Source organism: Agelaius phoeniceus, chromosome 8, assembly GCF_051311805.1.
Source record: "Agelaius phoeniceus isolate bAgePho1 chromosome 8, bAgePho1.hap1, whole genome shotgun sequence".
NCBI lineage: Eukaryota > Metazoa > Chordata > Aves > Passeriformes > Icteridae > Agelaius > Agelaius phoeniceus.
Genome location: NC_135272.1, coordinates 4,865,001 through 4,877,832, shown reverse-complemented (window position 1 = coordinate 4,877,832; position 12,832 = coordinate 4,865,001). Strand labels below are relative to the sequence as shown.

The 12,832-nt window shown below is 55.5% G+C and overlaps 1 long non-coding RNA gene across 1 annotated transcript; it reads left to right on the top strand.

Annotated features, from left to right (window-relative positions):
- Positions 1-11,538: 11,538 nt before the first annotated feature.
- Positions 11,539-12,205, top strand: LOC143694682 (uncharacterized). Its single transcript, XR_013183342.1, has 3 exons — positions 11,539-11,633; positions 11,843-11,945; positions 12,173-12,205. It is a non-coding gene; the product is annotated as an uncharacterized LOC143694682 (long non-coding RNA).
- Positions 12,206-12,832: the final 627 nt, after the last annotated feature.

Genomic DNA, 12,832 nt, shown 5'->3' with positions numbered 1-12,832 from the left:
CTACTACTTACAAGAGAGTGACATGTTTTTATAGGGGCAGGTGGGAGAACACGATTGGGATTTCCTGGCTAACAAATTTTCAATCCAAAGTACTAAGATAAATTCAAGAGCCAGAAGCACATAGTCACATAAAAAATAGAGAGATACAATTAGGAGCAGCCACAGTCTTAATCTGCCATTAGGTATCTACTGCAGGCCCTAAATTCCAGTCAGGAAACTTATGTGAGTTGTGTTTTATATGATGGTTTCACTTCCTCATCTCGTACAGCAATAGAATTGTGTGCATTGTAACTTCCCAAGAGCACAGAGAGTGCTCATCATGGTCTTTCTCAGCAGGAAATGTGGGCACGTATTTAAGAAAAAACCTATGTGAATGTGTAACAGACTATATCTATATAGATGAACTACCTACAGTTTGCAATTCCAAAAGAAAAAAAAATTAAACACATCAGGGAAAATAAAAAGCAAGGCCAAAAGCAGAGTGCCTTTGAACTAAAAGCAACTATTAACTTACTTTTTCTATACAAGGCTTGACACCAATCATGATAGATTCACCAAAAACTTTTCCATCTTTGCTTAAGGCTTTCCGGGCTTGAAGCTTAGACTGATATCGAATATGCATCCAGTTTCCTGTGTTGGACATCTGAATGAGATCAAGTGGAAATGGTGAAATGTAGTTTTTTAAATGCTTAATTCACAATGTTTTCTGACATAAGTGTCAAACTAAGACATACCACATGCTTGAATATGTTTCCATACTGAGCAAACTGTAGTAGAATCTAGGAAGCTGATGCTTGAGGAAATCTGAAAGACAGAATTGAGTGTAACCACTTAAACCACTCATAAAATTGAGTGGTTTAAGAATTCAGGTGTTAAGATCCAACCCTATGAAGCATTTACAGAAATGCAGAAGAGAGCACTGTAATATCAGAAGCAGTGACTTGAGAAATACCACCTTCTAGGCACTTTAGCACACACCCCAACAGCAGAATGGTGCTTTTCTAACTAGAAAAAATCATGTGTAGCTCAGTTTAAATGGCTAACTGAAATGTATGTGTTTGCTTGCTTTAACCATAGCTGTACTTGCAGCACATACCAATGCCAGACAACATCAATGCCCCCAAGGATTTTTCTCGTATGCTCTAAAGACTTCACCCAGGTTTTTCCAATACTTTGGAAATCAACTTACCCAAATACAGTTACCCATGTGTCATCAAGTTGATCTTCTGAAGGAAGGGAATCACCTTGAGTATCAAAAGGATCCAGCTGAGCAGGAGATAGAGTAGTCTTCTTAGGCTTCCCAATACTTGCAGGGCTGAACATGCTTGAAGAAGCTGTTCAATTGAAATGATATTGCTGAACAGATTTCTTTTGCAAGACAGAGGTTTATTAGAAAAGAATACATTCAGTGTCAAGCATTTCACTTGGATGTGGAAGAGTTTGATGGGGATTTACTCACAGACAGAACAAGTAAGTCAATCCTAACTTCACATCTGCAAACACACTAGGAAGTTTTTATGACTAGCAACCTAGTGTTCTCTTCAACTTCAAAACACCAATAGCTTAATACAGTTGCCAAATAGGACCAGGCCAACACAATAAAGCTTAGCAAGAAGCCACCAGTTGATACACAAGATATCAAACCTTGTGAAGATGGAAGGCAATCCATCAATCTCAGCTTCTTCACTCAGTTACAACCACCTCTGTGCTCAGTTCAACACCACATTTGGAACAGGGAACAAGAAAAGCTGCTTGAAACTCAGTCTCAGAAAAAATAATTATTTCCTACTCATAGCCACACACCTTTTGAAAAGCTAACAAATACACCACCTCTTCATAAACTAGCAAGGAACTGATGTAGCTTGAACAGGGATGATTTTTCTGTATTAAAGAAAGCAGTAAGAAAAGAGAACAGAAATTTTGACAGGACATCTACCTGCTCCTGGAGTTGATGGCAGAATTCCAGTGGATGGGCTCTGTGATAAAGTAAAGCTGGCCTGTATTAATATACAGAAAGTAACAAATTATTCTTATAGGTATACTGCTCAGATCAAGTGATTTAAACATTCAGGTAATAATATTAATTATTATTTGCCTTAAGTTATTCTTAACTTTTTAGAGAACAGATATTTGCATGTATATTTAACCAAAGATTACCAAGAGCTATTAATGAAAAGTTATTTGACAGCATATTTGACATATGCTTTGTGAAACAAAGTAGCTTTAAGTATCAATAATCAGAAACCTTCTTAGAATAGTTCAATGCACTACTGCTGCACTGTAATAATTCACACATTCATATGCATCCTGATGGGAAGGATATTAGTATCCTAATTTTATCAGCATTTTCACTGCCTAAAGGGTTCAGAAATCATGGGAACATAACCTTCCCTTCAATGGAGACTATTACTAGACTTACTTTCCTGCTCAACTATTTAGTGCATAGAAGGAAAGAATACTTTGAGTTTTAGATGGTAGCACTTGTTTTGGTTTTTTTTTTTTAACATACGATTTCAACACTCAAAACAATTTTAGTCTACTTTTAGCCTGAATTATGGCATTTCTTAGATTCAAGATCAAACAGCCTGGAGATACCTGTAGACCTAGCAACATAGGTTCTCTCTCGCAGACATCTTTCACGAAAAATCCTTTCTTAGGATTTTTCCTTGTAAGAAGCTGCAGTTTCAGCAACCAAAAGTAAACAATGGTTATCTGCTGCTGTGGAATGCAACAGGTAGACCAGGGACTGGTCTCCTGTGGATGTTTGGATTTACTGATCACTCATGGCAGAGCTGGCTCTTGCTCTCTGTCTGAGACACAGATCTTTGTTATTCATTCTTTTCTATTCTTAGCTTAGCTAGCTTCTCAAGAAACCTTTTCCTTTCTATTTTCTTTTTACTATAGTCTTAATGTAACATATATCATAAAATAATAAATCAAGCCTTCTGATCATGGAGTCAACATTCTCGTCTCTTCTTCCTCCTGAAAACCCTTGTGACCATGGTCACAATTGGTGACCCCTCGACTGAGGAGGACAATCATCACTTGGTGAGACCACCAGAGGAGCATTGCTGCACTGGGTAAACCCCGAATGCGTGGCATTGATGTTTGCTTCATAAGTGACCACAGAAGTGGATTCTAGCCAGGAGCTGAAGAACTGAAGATCCGAATTTGGACAGAGTTCACAGCAAGGGTGACCACAAAGAGAACCTTCTGAAAAGCCTCCAGGAAGATGTTCAGAAAGCTCAGCACCGTGCAGATACCCAGAGAGTCCTGGACACTGTCACAAGGTACTGTTGGTTTTTCCCCTCCTAAAGATGAGGCCATTTGCAGTTTGTGGCTGCTCATCTGGAGGACTTCTCCCCTAGAGGATGAGTTTCCATTCTCCCCTTCAGAGGAGAAACTTATTGCCCTCTGGCAAAAATGGGGTGAAGAGGATGGAATTCTCCTGTTGGAGACAGATCTCTATGAGTTTTTTCGATGGGCAAAGCTCTTTGGGTTTTTTACGAATGTGCTATATGCCCTCGATATGTTTGTCTGGGAGTGTATGGGCTCCATTTTCCAATTCTTTTTGGACTGTGGGTTCGGATGCCCCTCGATTTATCCAACCTTTTTGTTGCTCTTTCTAGTCTTGAAACGGAGAGCAGCTGTTTTTCCCTGGATTGCTAACTGCAAGGGGAAAGCCCAGTTCCCCCCAATTCCGGGGGAAGACCCTTTGGAGGGGGACGCTCTGCTGCTTTCCAGCCCCCCTGAACCACAGCGCGGGGGTGAAGTTTCACCCGCAGCCGAAGTTTATTTTACTGCGTCTTTGGAGCATGCTCAGACGGAGCCGTTTTTCCCCCCTCCCATTGCTCTCAGGGGGGATGGGAGTGGGCGGCACCGCCCCGCACAGCGCCGCGAGCGCCGCCCCAACCCGCCCCACATGTGTGGGCGCTTCCCCGCGCGGCCCCTCCCACGGCCATCCCTCCGGCACAGCCTGTGGGTGCTCCGGCCACGGTTCCGCCGGCTTCCCCGCCTGCATCTGAGACCTCAGAAACGCCGCTTCCCATGGCTGCACTGATGTTGCTGGGCAACAGCGATCCACTGCTCCTCCCGGCCGTCCCACTGCCTCCCGTGCGGACTCTTCCGCCTTCTGCGACAGCGCTTCCATGGCCGATGTCAGAGCCCGGCGCAGAAGATGCTGCCGACCCCGTGCCGCCCCCACCGCCCCCACCGCCTCCCCAGGTGGCCCCGCTGCCGGCCCCGGCAGTTCTGCCGCCTGCGGGGACTCCGTCCTCCATGTCTGCGTCAGAGGCTGCCCTGCAGCCAGCGGCAGCTGCAGCGGCGCCTCCTGCATCCAGCGTGACTTCCTCCCCGAGTTTTTCGGGTTGTTCCGGGACTGCCCCTACGGGGGGAGCTGGGACAGGGGAAGAGGGCGTCAGCCTGTCCTTCCGTGGAGGAGGCATGGCCCGACAGCTGGCTGTGGGCGCAGCCCGGCTGCCTGTTTTCAAGATCAGCATTTTTGGTGGGTTGGGGGGTGTTTGGTCTGGGTTTTCCCCCTGGGGGATGCGAATCTCTCTGCCGCCCCTCGCGCGCCCCAGTAGCGAGGGGGAGCTGGGTCCCAAAAGTTCTGCCCCTGGTCCCCAGCCCAGAGGGGGGGGAGGTGGTGCCGTGAGGCAGATGGGAGGAACACCTGGTGCATTTGCATTGCAGAGGCAGAGGGCACAGCAGGAAGCGAGCATCGCTTGTCTGCTGTGGGGAAAGGACATCCCCAGACCCGAGACGAAGTTTCTCGGGACAGCTTCTGTCTTCCCATTGCCGGCATGCCTCGGTGATTTTGGGGAAAGGAAGCGTTTGGTCACCCCTTCTGCCATTGTACTGGCAGCAGGGTGCGGGTCTGTGCCAATGCAGAGCCTGCCTCGGGGGCTGGGCCTGGGCTGTCTGGCTTGGTTGCTTGGGCCAGGGCCACCTCCCGGCCTCCTGTTGGGTTTGGGGGCTTTGCTTCCCCCTTCTGGTCCTGGGCCAACTTTCAGTGGGCTAGGTCTGGGGTTCCTGATCCTTCTACATGGGCCAGGACCCCCAAGGGCCTCTCTCTGGCTCCTCTGCTGCTGCTGCTCTTTCCGACAAAAAAAACCAACAACAACAATTAAAAAAAAAAAAAAAAATTAAATTAAGTAAAAAAAAAAGGGTGAAAGAGCTGGCAGCAGCTCAGAGGCATTGAGGAGCCAGGGATTGGCTTCAGCCCAAGTTGGACAATAAAGGGCTGTGGCAAGACATTTCAGAAATTTTCTCAAAATTGTTTGAAGACTGTCAATGGACTTTTGATAACTATTGATGGACTTTTTCTGTAGCAAGCCTGTTTCAGGACCAAAAGAAACTTTCAGATATGGCAAAGAGGAACATCTTCAGACCATGGACTTTTCCTGAAACTCAGCTTCTTGGACTTGAATTTTCTTTGCATTGTTTTTGCATTTTCTTATATTGTAAAATTGTTTTAGTGATATGATAGAATTTTATGTTCTATAGGTGAAGAAATTCCCAGTTCATTCCACAGGAGCACTTGAGTGGAGTTTGATTGGCAACAGATAACCTGTCAAGTGTTTGTCTTTTCCTCAGCATGAGTACAGCAGAGAAAATTGCAAACACTCTTTCCTTTTAATTTAACTAAATAAAAAAAGGTGACATGTCGCAGATATCTTTCATGAAAAATCCTTTCTTAGGATTTTTCCTTGTGAGAAGCTGCAGTTTCAGCAACCAAAAGTAAACAATGGTTATCTGCTGCTGTGGAATGCAACAGGTAGACCCATGATTGGTCTCCTGTGGATGCTTGGATTTACTGTCCACTCATGGCAGAGCTGGCTCTTGCTCTCTGTCTGAGACACAGATCTTTGTTATTCATTCTTGTCTATTCTTAGCTTAGCTAGCTTCTCAAGAAACCTTTTCCTTTCTATTTCTTTTGAGTATAGTCTTAATGTAACATATATCATAAAATAATAAATCAAGCCTTCTGATCATGGAGTCGACATTCTCGTCTCTTCTTCATCCTGCAAACCCTTGTGACCGCGGTCACACGGAGTGGCTGCGACTCGGGAGCGCGACCGTCCCAGCGGCCGCAGCGCTGTCAGGCAGCGCCTGCACGCTGGGCGCGCTTCTGGCGGCTCTGGTCTCCCCAGAAGTGGGGAATCGGGCAGCCCCTGCCTCAGACCCAGTCAGAAACCCAACCAAGTGAGACCAGAGGCAGGGGCCCCTTCCCGTCCCTCTGGGGCACAGCTTCAAAACAGCCGCTGTGTCTTCCTGCGCCTGTGTCTGGGCTGTGCTGAGCCCAGAGCCGGCCAGCTTGTGCTCTGCTGTGCCAAGAGCGTTCTGGGCAGGCAGGCAGGAAAAAGTGCTGCGTGCACAGTGGGGAAGGGGCTGACGAGAGCCTCCTGCGGGAACAGGGCTCCGCTCCCTGGCTGGGAACAGCCTGGTTTTGCTGCCATGAGCGCAGGCAGGAGTTCAGGCACTTGAACGGGCAGCGGACACCTCTTGTTTCTAGGGGGCCTGGGGCTGCGTGCCACAAGGGACACGAGGAAACAGACTCGGGAGAAGGAAGATGAGCTCGAGCTGCAGTGCCTGCGCTACAAGGTGCAGAAGTAATTCAGCCTTGCCAGGGTTTCCTAAGTGTGTGCTGGTGTTGGCCGGGAAATGGATATATTTGGGGAAATGGAGACATTTGGGGAAATGCCTTTGGAAGAGAGGGGCTTGCTTCTCAAGCAAAGTGCTTCCCCAGGAGCCCCCAGTCAGGTAGGTGCAGCTGTCTCCCTTTGGCTCCCTGCCCCCCTTTCATCCTTGAGGCCCCTTGCACTTGGCAGAGGGGTGTGGGAAGGGAGAAGGCTGTGAGGAACAGCTTTGGCATCTGCCTGGGTCTGCAGAGACCAAGCCAAGCACCAGCATCAGGGTGCGTTCCCCCCCTCTGAGCACAGGACAGAGAGGGATGATCTCTGTCCAGCCGAGAGCCCCAAATGCCTCTCAGAGAGCGGTGAATTCAAAGGCCTTTATGCACACATTGATGCCATCTTCCCTATCTGCTGTCTTTGAACTCTTGGCAAGAGGCGTTTGCCTCTTGCTTGCTGGAAGCTGCTCTGCTCCAGGGCCGGCACCGAGCTGGGCTGTGCGGGCACCGTGGAGAGTCCTTCCCTGAGCACTTGGCGGGTCGTGGTGTGTCCAGGGCTGTGTTAGACACTCGGGGCAATGGATTCCTTCCAAGCGGGGGCACCTAGGGTGGGGAGGGGGTGGCCCTGGGGCACGTGGCAGCATGTCCCTTTGTGACACGGTGCAGCGGGGTGACCATGGAACCGAAAGGGACAGCGTGTCTGAGCAGCCCTTTGTGACACGCGCTGACATAGGGGCTGGCACGGCGCAGCCACGCCACAGTGCTCGGTGCACGCGACGGGACAGGAGGTGACAGAGCGGTGCTGTGAGGTGTCCCCACACAGCCGGCTCGTTGGTTGCTGACCCGGAGCTCTTCCGAGGCGTTCCTCCTGCGGCTGGCCTCACAGCCAGACCTCAGGATTGGGTGACTCAGAGCTTTTCTGAGTCATCTCCCATCCCTGCGGCCGGTGCCCTCGTGGCCAGGCCGTGGGACTTGGTGACCTCCATCGTTCACCAGGTGTCTCCTGTCATTGTGACAGGAGACCTTGAGTGCAGGACTTGCTGTCCTGTAGCCTTCCTGAGGCTCCTCTGTTGCAGGTGCCCGCAAGGCACAACTGCAGCATTCGCTGACTCTGGCCTTGGCCGAGGCATTTGAAAGTGCCCTCGAGGTCAGAGAGCGGGATGGCGGGCAGAGTGCTCAGCCTGTTCAAGGGGCTTCGGGGCAAGAAAAGCAAAGGCCCTGCTGCTGCCCCAGTGCAGCAGCCTGCAGAGCCGGAGCAGTTGCAGCCGCTGCAGGACGGTGAGTGGCAGAGCCGGGCCGCAGGGCTGGTGCCTGCAGCCGGCCTGGCCCCATCCCATCCCATCCCATCCCATCCCATCCCATCCCATCCCATCCCATCCCATCCCATCCCATCCCATCCCTGTTGACACGCCCATGGACAGGATGGGACAGGGGCTGGGGCTGCCTCCCCGTTGGCCATGCTCCGTGCCCCGGGTGCTTGGGGGGCTGTACCTGCCTGGAGAGCGCAGGGCTGGGCTGTGTTCTCCGGCCTCTCCCGCAGCCCCTCAGCTCTGGCTGTGCTCGCTCTTTGGCAGATGCAGCCAGGGACCGGACTCAAGAGCAGGACCACACCCGTGGCCGCTTCCGCAGAGCAGCGCAGGTACCTGCGGCCATCCCCACCTGGGCCGGGCCTGCTGGCACTGCTCAGCCAGGCCCCACGTTGGAGCAGACCATGGAACATCCCTCTCTTCTTCCCGCCCTTCCTTCTGCTGCAGACACTGCGGAGGTTCCTGCACCTTCGGCGCACTAAGACCAGCGGCCCCGCACCCAAGGGCCCAGCCGAGCCCAGCCCCGCACCTGAGGGCACGGCCAAGCCCGACCCCAGGCCCAGCGAGCTGCGGGCAGAGGCTGCTTCCAGCACAGCGTCCTCTGACCTGGCTGCCAGCTCTGACTGGGAAACCAACAAGGGCTGGGAGGAGGCTGACATGGCCCTGACGGAGGCCATGGCCACCAGCAACACCATCAGCCAGGGCATCCCAGAGACTGAGGCCATGCCCACGCTCACTGTGAGTCCTGGAGCCACTCTGGAGTTTTTCCAGAAGGGTTTTTATTCTCTGCAGCAGCCTGGGGCCCAGGCTGAAGGCCTCCCAGGATCGCATGGCCCCTCAAGCCATGTCTGCTGGGCCCCCCATCCCAGTGGGCTGGGAAGGCGAGCACTTCTTGGGGGAAGCTGGGCAAGTTGCTGCCTTGGACAGCACTCCAAGTCTTCCCCATGCCGCTTCCTCCAGGTGCAAGCCACGGTGAGTGCCATGCTGCAGAGACTCACGTCCCATGAGTCTGTGGACGCTGGGCTGCAAATGGCCATTGTCAGCCTCACCGAAGAACACCCTGCCCACGTTGTGATGAGCCTCCTGCGCTGTGCCCCAACGTGTGACGGGTACGGGGCACAAGTGCCTCCAGAGCTCGGTGCTCACCGGCCCGTAGGGCCCCTCGCCCTGTACAGCCTGTCCGGCGGGGTCTGCCAGACGGGCGGAGAGCACCGGCACCCTCGGGCCCCTCTGTTTCCTGAGCCTGCTGCCATGCTCCCTCCCGGCCCCACGCAGCTGCATGGGGCACGGTACTGATGCACAGCTCTGGTCCCACAGAGCCGCAGCGCTGCTATGGAGAGCCATGGGCACCTCAGAGGTAGCCGTGGAGGAGGTGCTTCCAGCGCTGCTCTCTATGATAGAGGAGCAGCCACCGTACGGCAGCTTCCTCTGCAGCGGGGACAACGAGGCCGTCCTTGCCCTGGCTGTGAGTTTCTGGAGCTGGCCTACACTGGCCCTCCAGGTCGCCTTCTCAGAAGCTCTCCATGCTCTCCCCACCCTGCAGCTCCCTGCTGGGGCTGAAAGCTGGGCTAGGGGCAGCAGGCCGGGTGCTCCCCGTGCCTCTCCCCCCCCCGGCCCTGCCTCATGGACACCTCGGCACTGAGCGCTGCCTCGGGGCACTTTGTCTCTTGCAGGCAACTCTGGTGCTGTGGAGGATTTGCAAGCATGCCTGAGTGGCACTATGCAATCCTCCTTCATTCTCCCCACCTGTTGGTGGCTCTGCTCTTGCAAATTTTCACCACCACGGAGCAGAGGCCAGAGGATGTGGAGACCCAGCTCTTCTGGAGAGCGTGCCGGGAGGAACACGACCTTCCCAGCCAGCTCAACAGGTGCCAGTCGCCCTGTCCTTCCCACGCCCTTGCGGCCAGAGCCAGTGCTCCCAGAGTGACCTGGCCTTGGCTCGGCACACAGGTTTGCAGTGCAGACCATGAAGGCTCTGCTCTGCCGACTGGGCTTTGGCAAGAACCTGCTGGCTCTGGAGCACAAGCAGCTCTGGGACACCCTGCTCTGTGCTGACACCCAGCACTATGCAGCGGGCCTGCTGGCCAGGTGAGATCCCCTACTCCCCGCTGCCACTGCCACCATTTGTGCCCCATGCCCGGAGTGCCCCACACAGTCCCCGGGGCTTGTAAGAGAGAGGGCCTCGTCACCGAGGGAGGGCCGAGCAGACTGCAAAGGGCCGGGAGAGGAGGATGCCCAGCAGCAGCTGCCTCCCAAGGGGCCCATGTCCCCTTGCGGAGTGCTGGGGAAAGATGGGACCTCTGTGAGTCACTCCTGGGAGAGCTCTGCACGCCCGGCTCAGGGCCTTGGTGCCTTTTTCCCCTGCCAGGGAGATGTGCTGTGGCTTGACCCCCTTGTGTCCCCACATGGCCTCGCACCTGCTCAGCCTGCTGGTCGGGAAGCAGCCCCGCTGGCATCTGCCTGCCCTGGCATTCTTTGTGGAGGTGAGCCTGATGGCCAGCGCTGCCTGGCTGAGCTGCCTCCCAGCTCTCTGGCCTCTGGTAGCTGCAGCCGCCTGGGAGGCTGCCTGCGCCTGCTGCTGCTGCCTGGAGCCGGCCCACTCCCCTGCCACTGCCCTGTGCCTTTCAGCTCCTGGAGTGTCTGGACCTGAGCAAACACAGTCCCAGTGCCCTGGCGGTGCTATCCCGGCACATGCTGAGCCAGCACAGGGACAGGCTGCGCCTGGAGCTCAGAGGCCTCGTGGTGCTCAGCAAGGAGCCCTCGCTGGTGAGAAGGGGGCAATGGCTGAAGCCGCGCTGGCAGCGTGGGGCTGGGGAAGGCAGAGCTTTGGGGTTGGCTGGGCTTTGGCAGCAGAGGCAGCTGCTGCCAGCTCTCCCGACTCCCGCTTCAGCTGCCCCAGTGCCCCAAGCAGCTGTTGGTGCTGCAGCCAGTCACGGCTTCACAGCACAGCCTGGTCTTGCACACAGGCTGGAGGAATACGCGGCCTCTATCAACACCTGGTGGAGCTGCTGGCCCATCCAGATGCAGAGATGGTCGGGATGAGCCTCTCTGTGCTCACGCATGTGCTCCAGGACAAAGACCTCACAATACCCAGCACCACCGCCCTGAAGCTGGCTCAGTCCCTCCTGCCACACTTTGAGAAGGTAAGGCTCTGTGCCCCCAGCCAAGGGCACAGGACGCTGCCTGCCTGGAAACTTTGTGCCCTGTGCACTTTAGGGCCTTTGCCCCAGTGGGCCTGGAGTAGTTGGTGCTTAGGACTTTTCCTTTCCTCCAGGACAACAGCCATGTGCAGCTGCTCTCCATTCAGCTCTTGGGCAAGGTGTTGGAGCTGGGAGTGGAAGAGAGGGAAAATGCTCTCAGGACAGTTGTGAGCCAGAGCCTGCTCCCTCTGTTCTTGCGCTGGCACCACGAGGACGTGCACGTGGCCGAGGTGAGGTTTGGTGTGATGCTGCCGCATCCCTGGCCGGGGCTGGGCCGCCTCCTGCCCCGGCGCCTGGCGGGCTCCAGCCTCCCCTGGCCTTGGCACAGGGAGCCGGCTGCCGTGTGACTCACCTGGGCTCTGGTGCCACCTGCGGCTCTCTGCTGTTCTGCAGGTGTCTGGCGAAGCCCTGCTTTGTGCCGCACGCTTCCTGAGGAGGAGGGATCTGGAGGAGCCGCTGAGGAAGAAGCGGCGGATGAAGTTCGCTGAGAGCCTGGTAAGGACAGCCTGGGAGCCCCAGCCGCAGGCTAGATTGGAGAGGCCCCCCCTGCCCCCGGTGCTCAGTGCGGGGGGCTGGCAGCTGCTCCCCCCACGCCACTCGCTGCCCTGGGCCATGCACGCCAGCTCGGCCGGTGCTGGGCGCAGGCAGCGCCCGGCTGAGGGGCAGAGCCCGCGCCGAGCCTTCCCTGCCGCCGCTCCCCACAGCTGCTGCAGGACGAGAGCCGAGCGGCCGAGCACCTGCGCTGGGCCCTGCCGCACCTGCAGAGCCCACAGAGGCCCCTACGAGAGGCGGCCGTCAGGTTCCTCGGTGAGCCAGCAGCCCGGCGCCCCTCCCCGCCTCCCGGCCCGGCCGCTGCCCCGGCTACAGCGGGAGCCGCGCCCGGGCCACTGCAGCCCCGCCTGCCCTGGGTGCTGCTGCCGCCCTCCCGCAGCCGTGCCCTCGGCCGGCAGCATGCGGCAGGGGCCCAGCACGAGCCCTGCCCGGCAGGAGGGCAGCTGTGCCGCATGGCGCCGCCACATGCTCTGTCTTAACAGGGGTGGCCGGAGTGCTCATGATGGGGCAGAAGGAGGAGCTCCAGGTCCTCAGTCAGGGTGAGTCAGGGCAGCCGCGTGGCAGCGAGTACCGCCCGGGGGAGGGGGGGCAGCAGCTGCAAATCCCGGCCCCTCATCTACAATCCGTCACCGGGCTGCCCAGGGCTCTGCTCCCTGTGCGCACCAGGGGCGGCGGGGGCACAGCCCGGAGACCTTTCGGGGACACGTGGCAGATCCGTGGCCAGCACCTTCCACCCAAAGCCCTTGTCTCCTGCTCCCTCCAGGCCATGGCGAGAGCCAGCCGGCATGGCCCTGGCAGGAGGCTTTCCTTGGATTCCCTCCATTTGGCTTCTGACCGTGGCTCTGTTCCTCTCTCTTCCAGCTCTTCAAGCCCTCAGGGAAGACGAGAGCCCATCCTGCATGAACACATGGATTCAGATGAAATTCCAAAGAAGATCTGCAGAACTTCGTTTGTCTCCTGGACCAGATGTACCTGTACCGGCCTCCTTCAATGATTTCCAGTTGGGACCACCTGCAGCTCCAGGCACGGCTCTGGCTGCTCTCAGCTGAGCCTGTGCCAAGCTCCAGCAGCTCCTGCCATCTCTCTCCTTCTTGGCAGCTCCTTCCCTGCAGCCCTCAGGCCCTGCCCATGCCCTTTTTTAC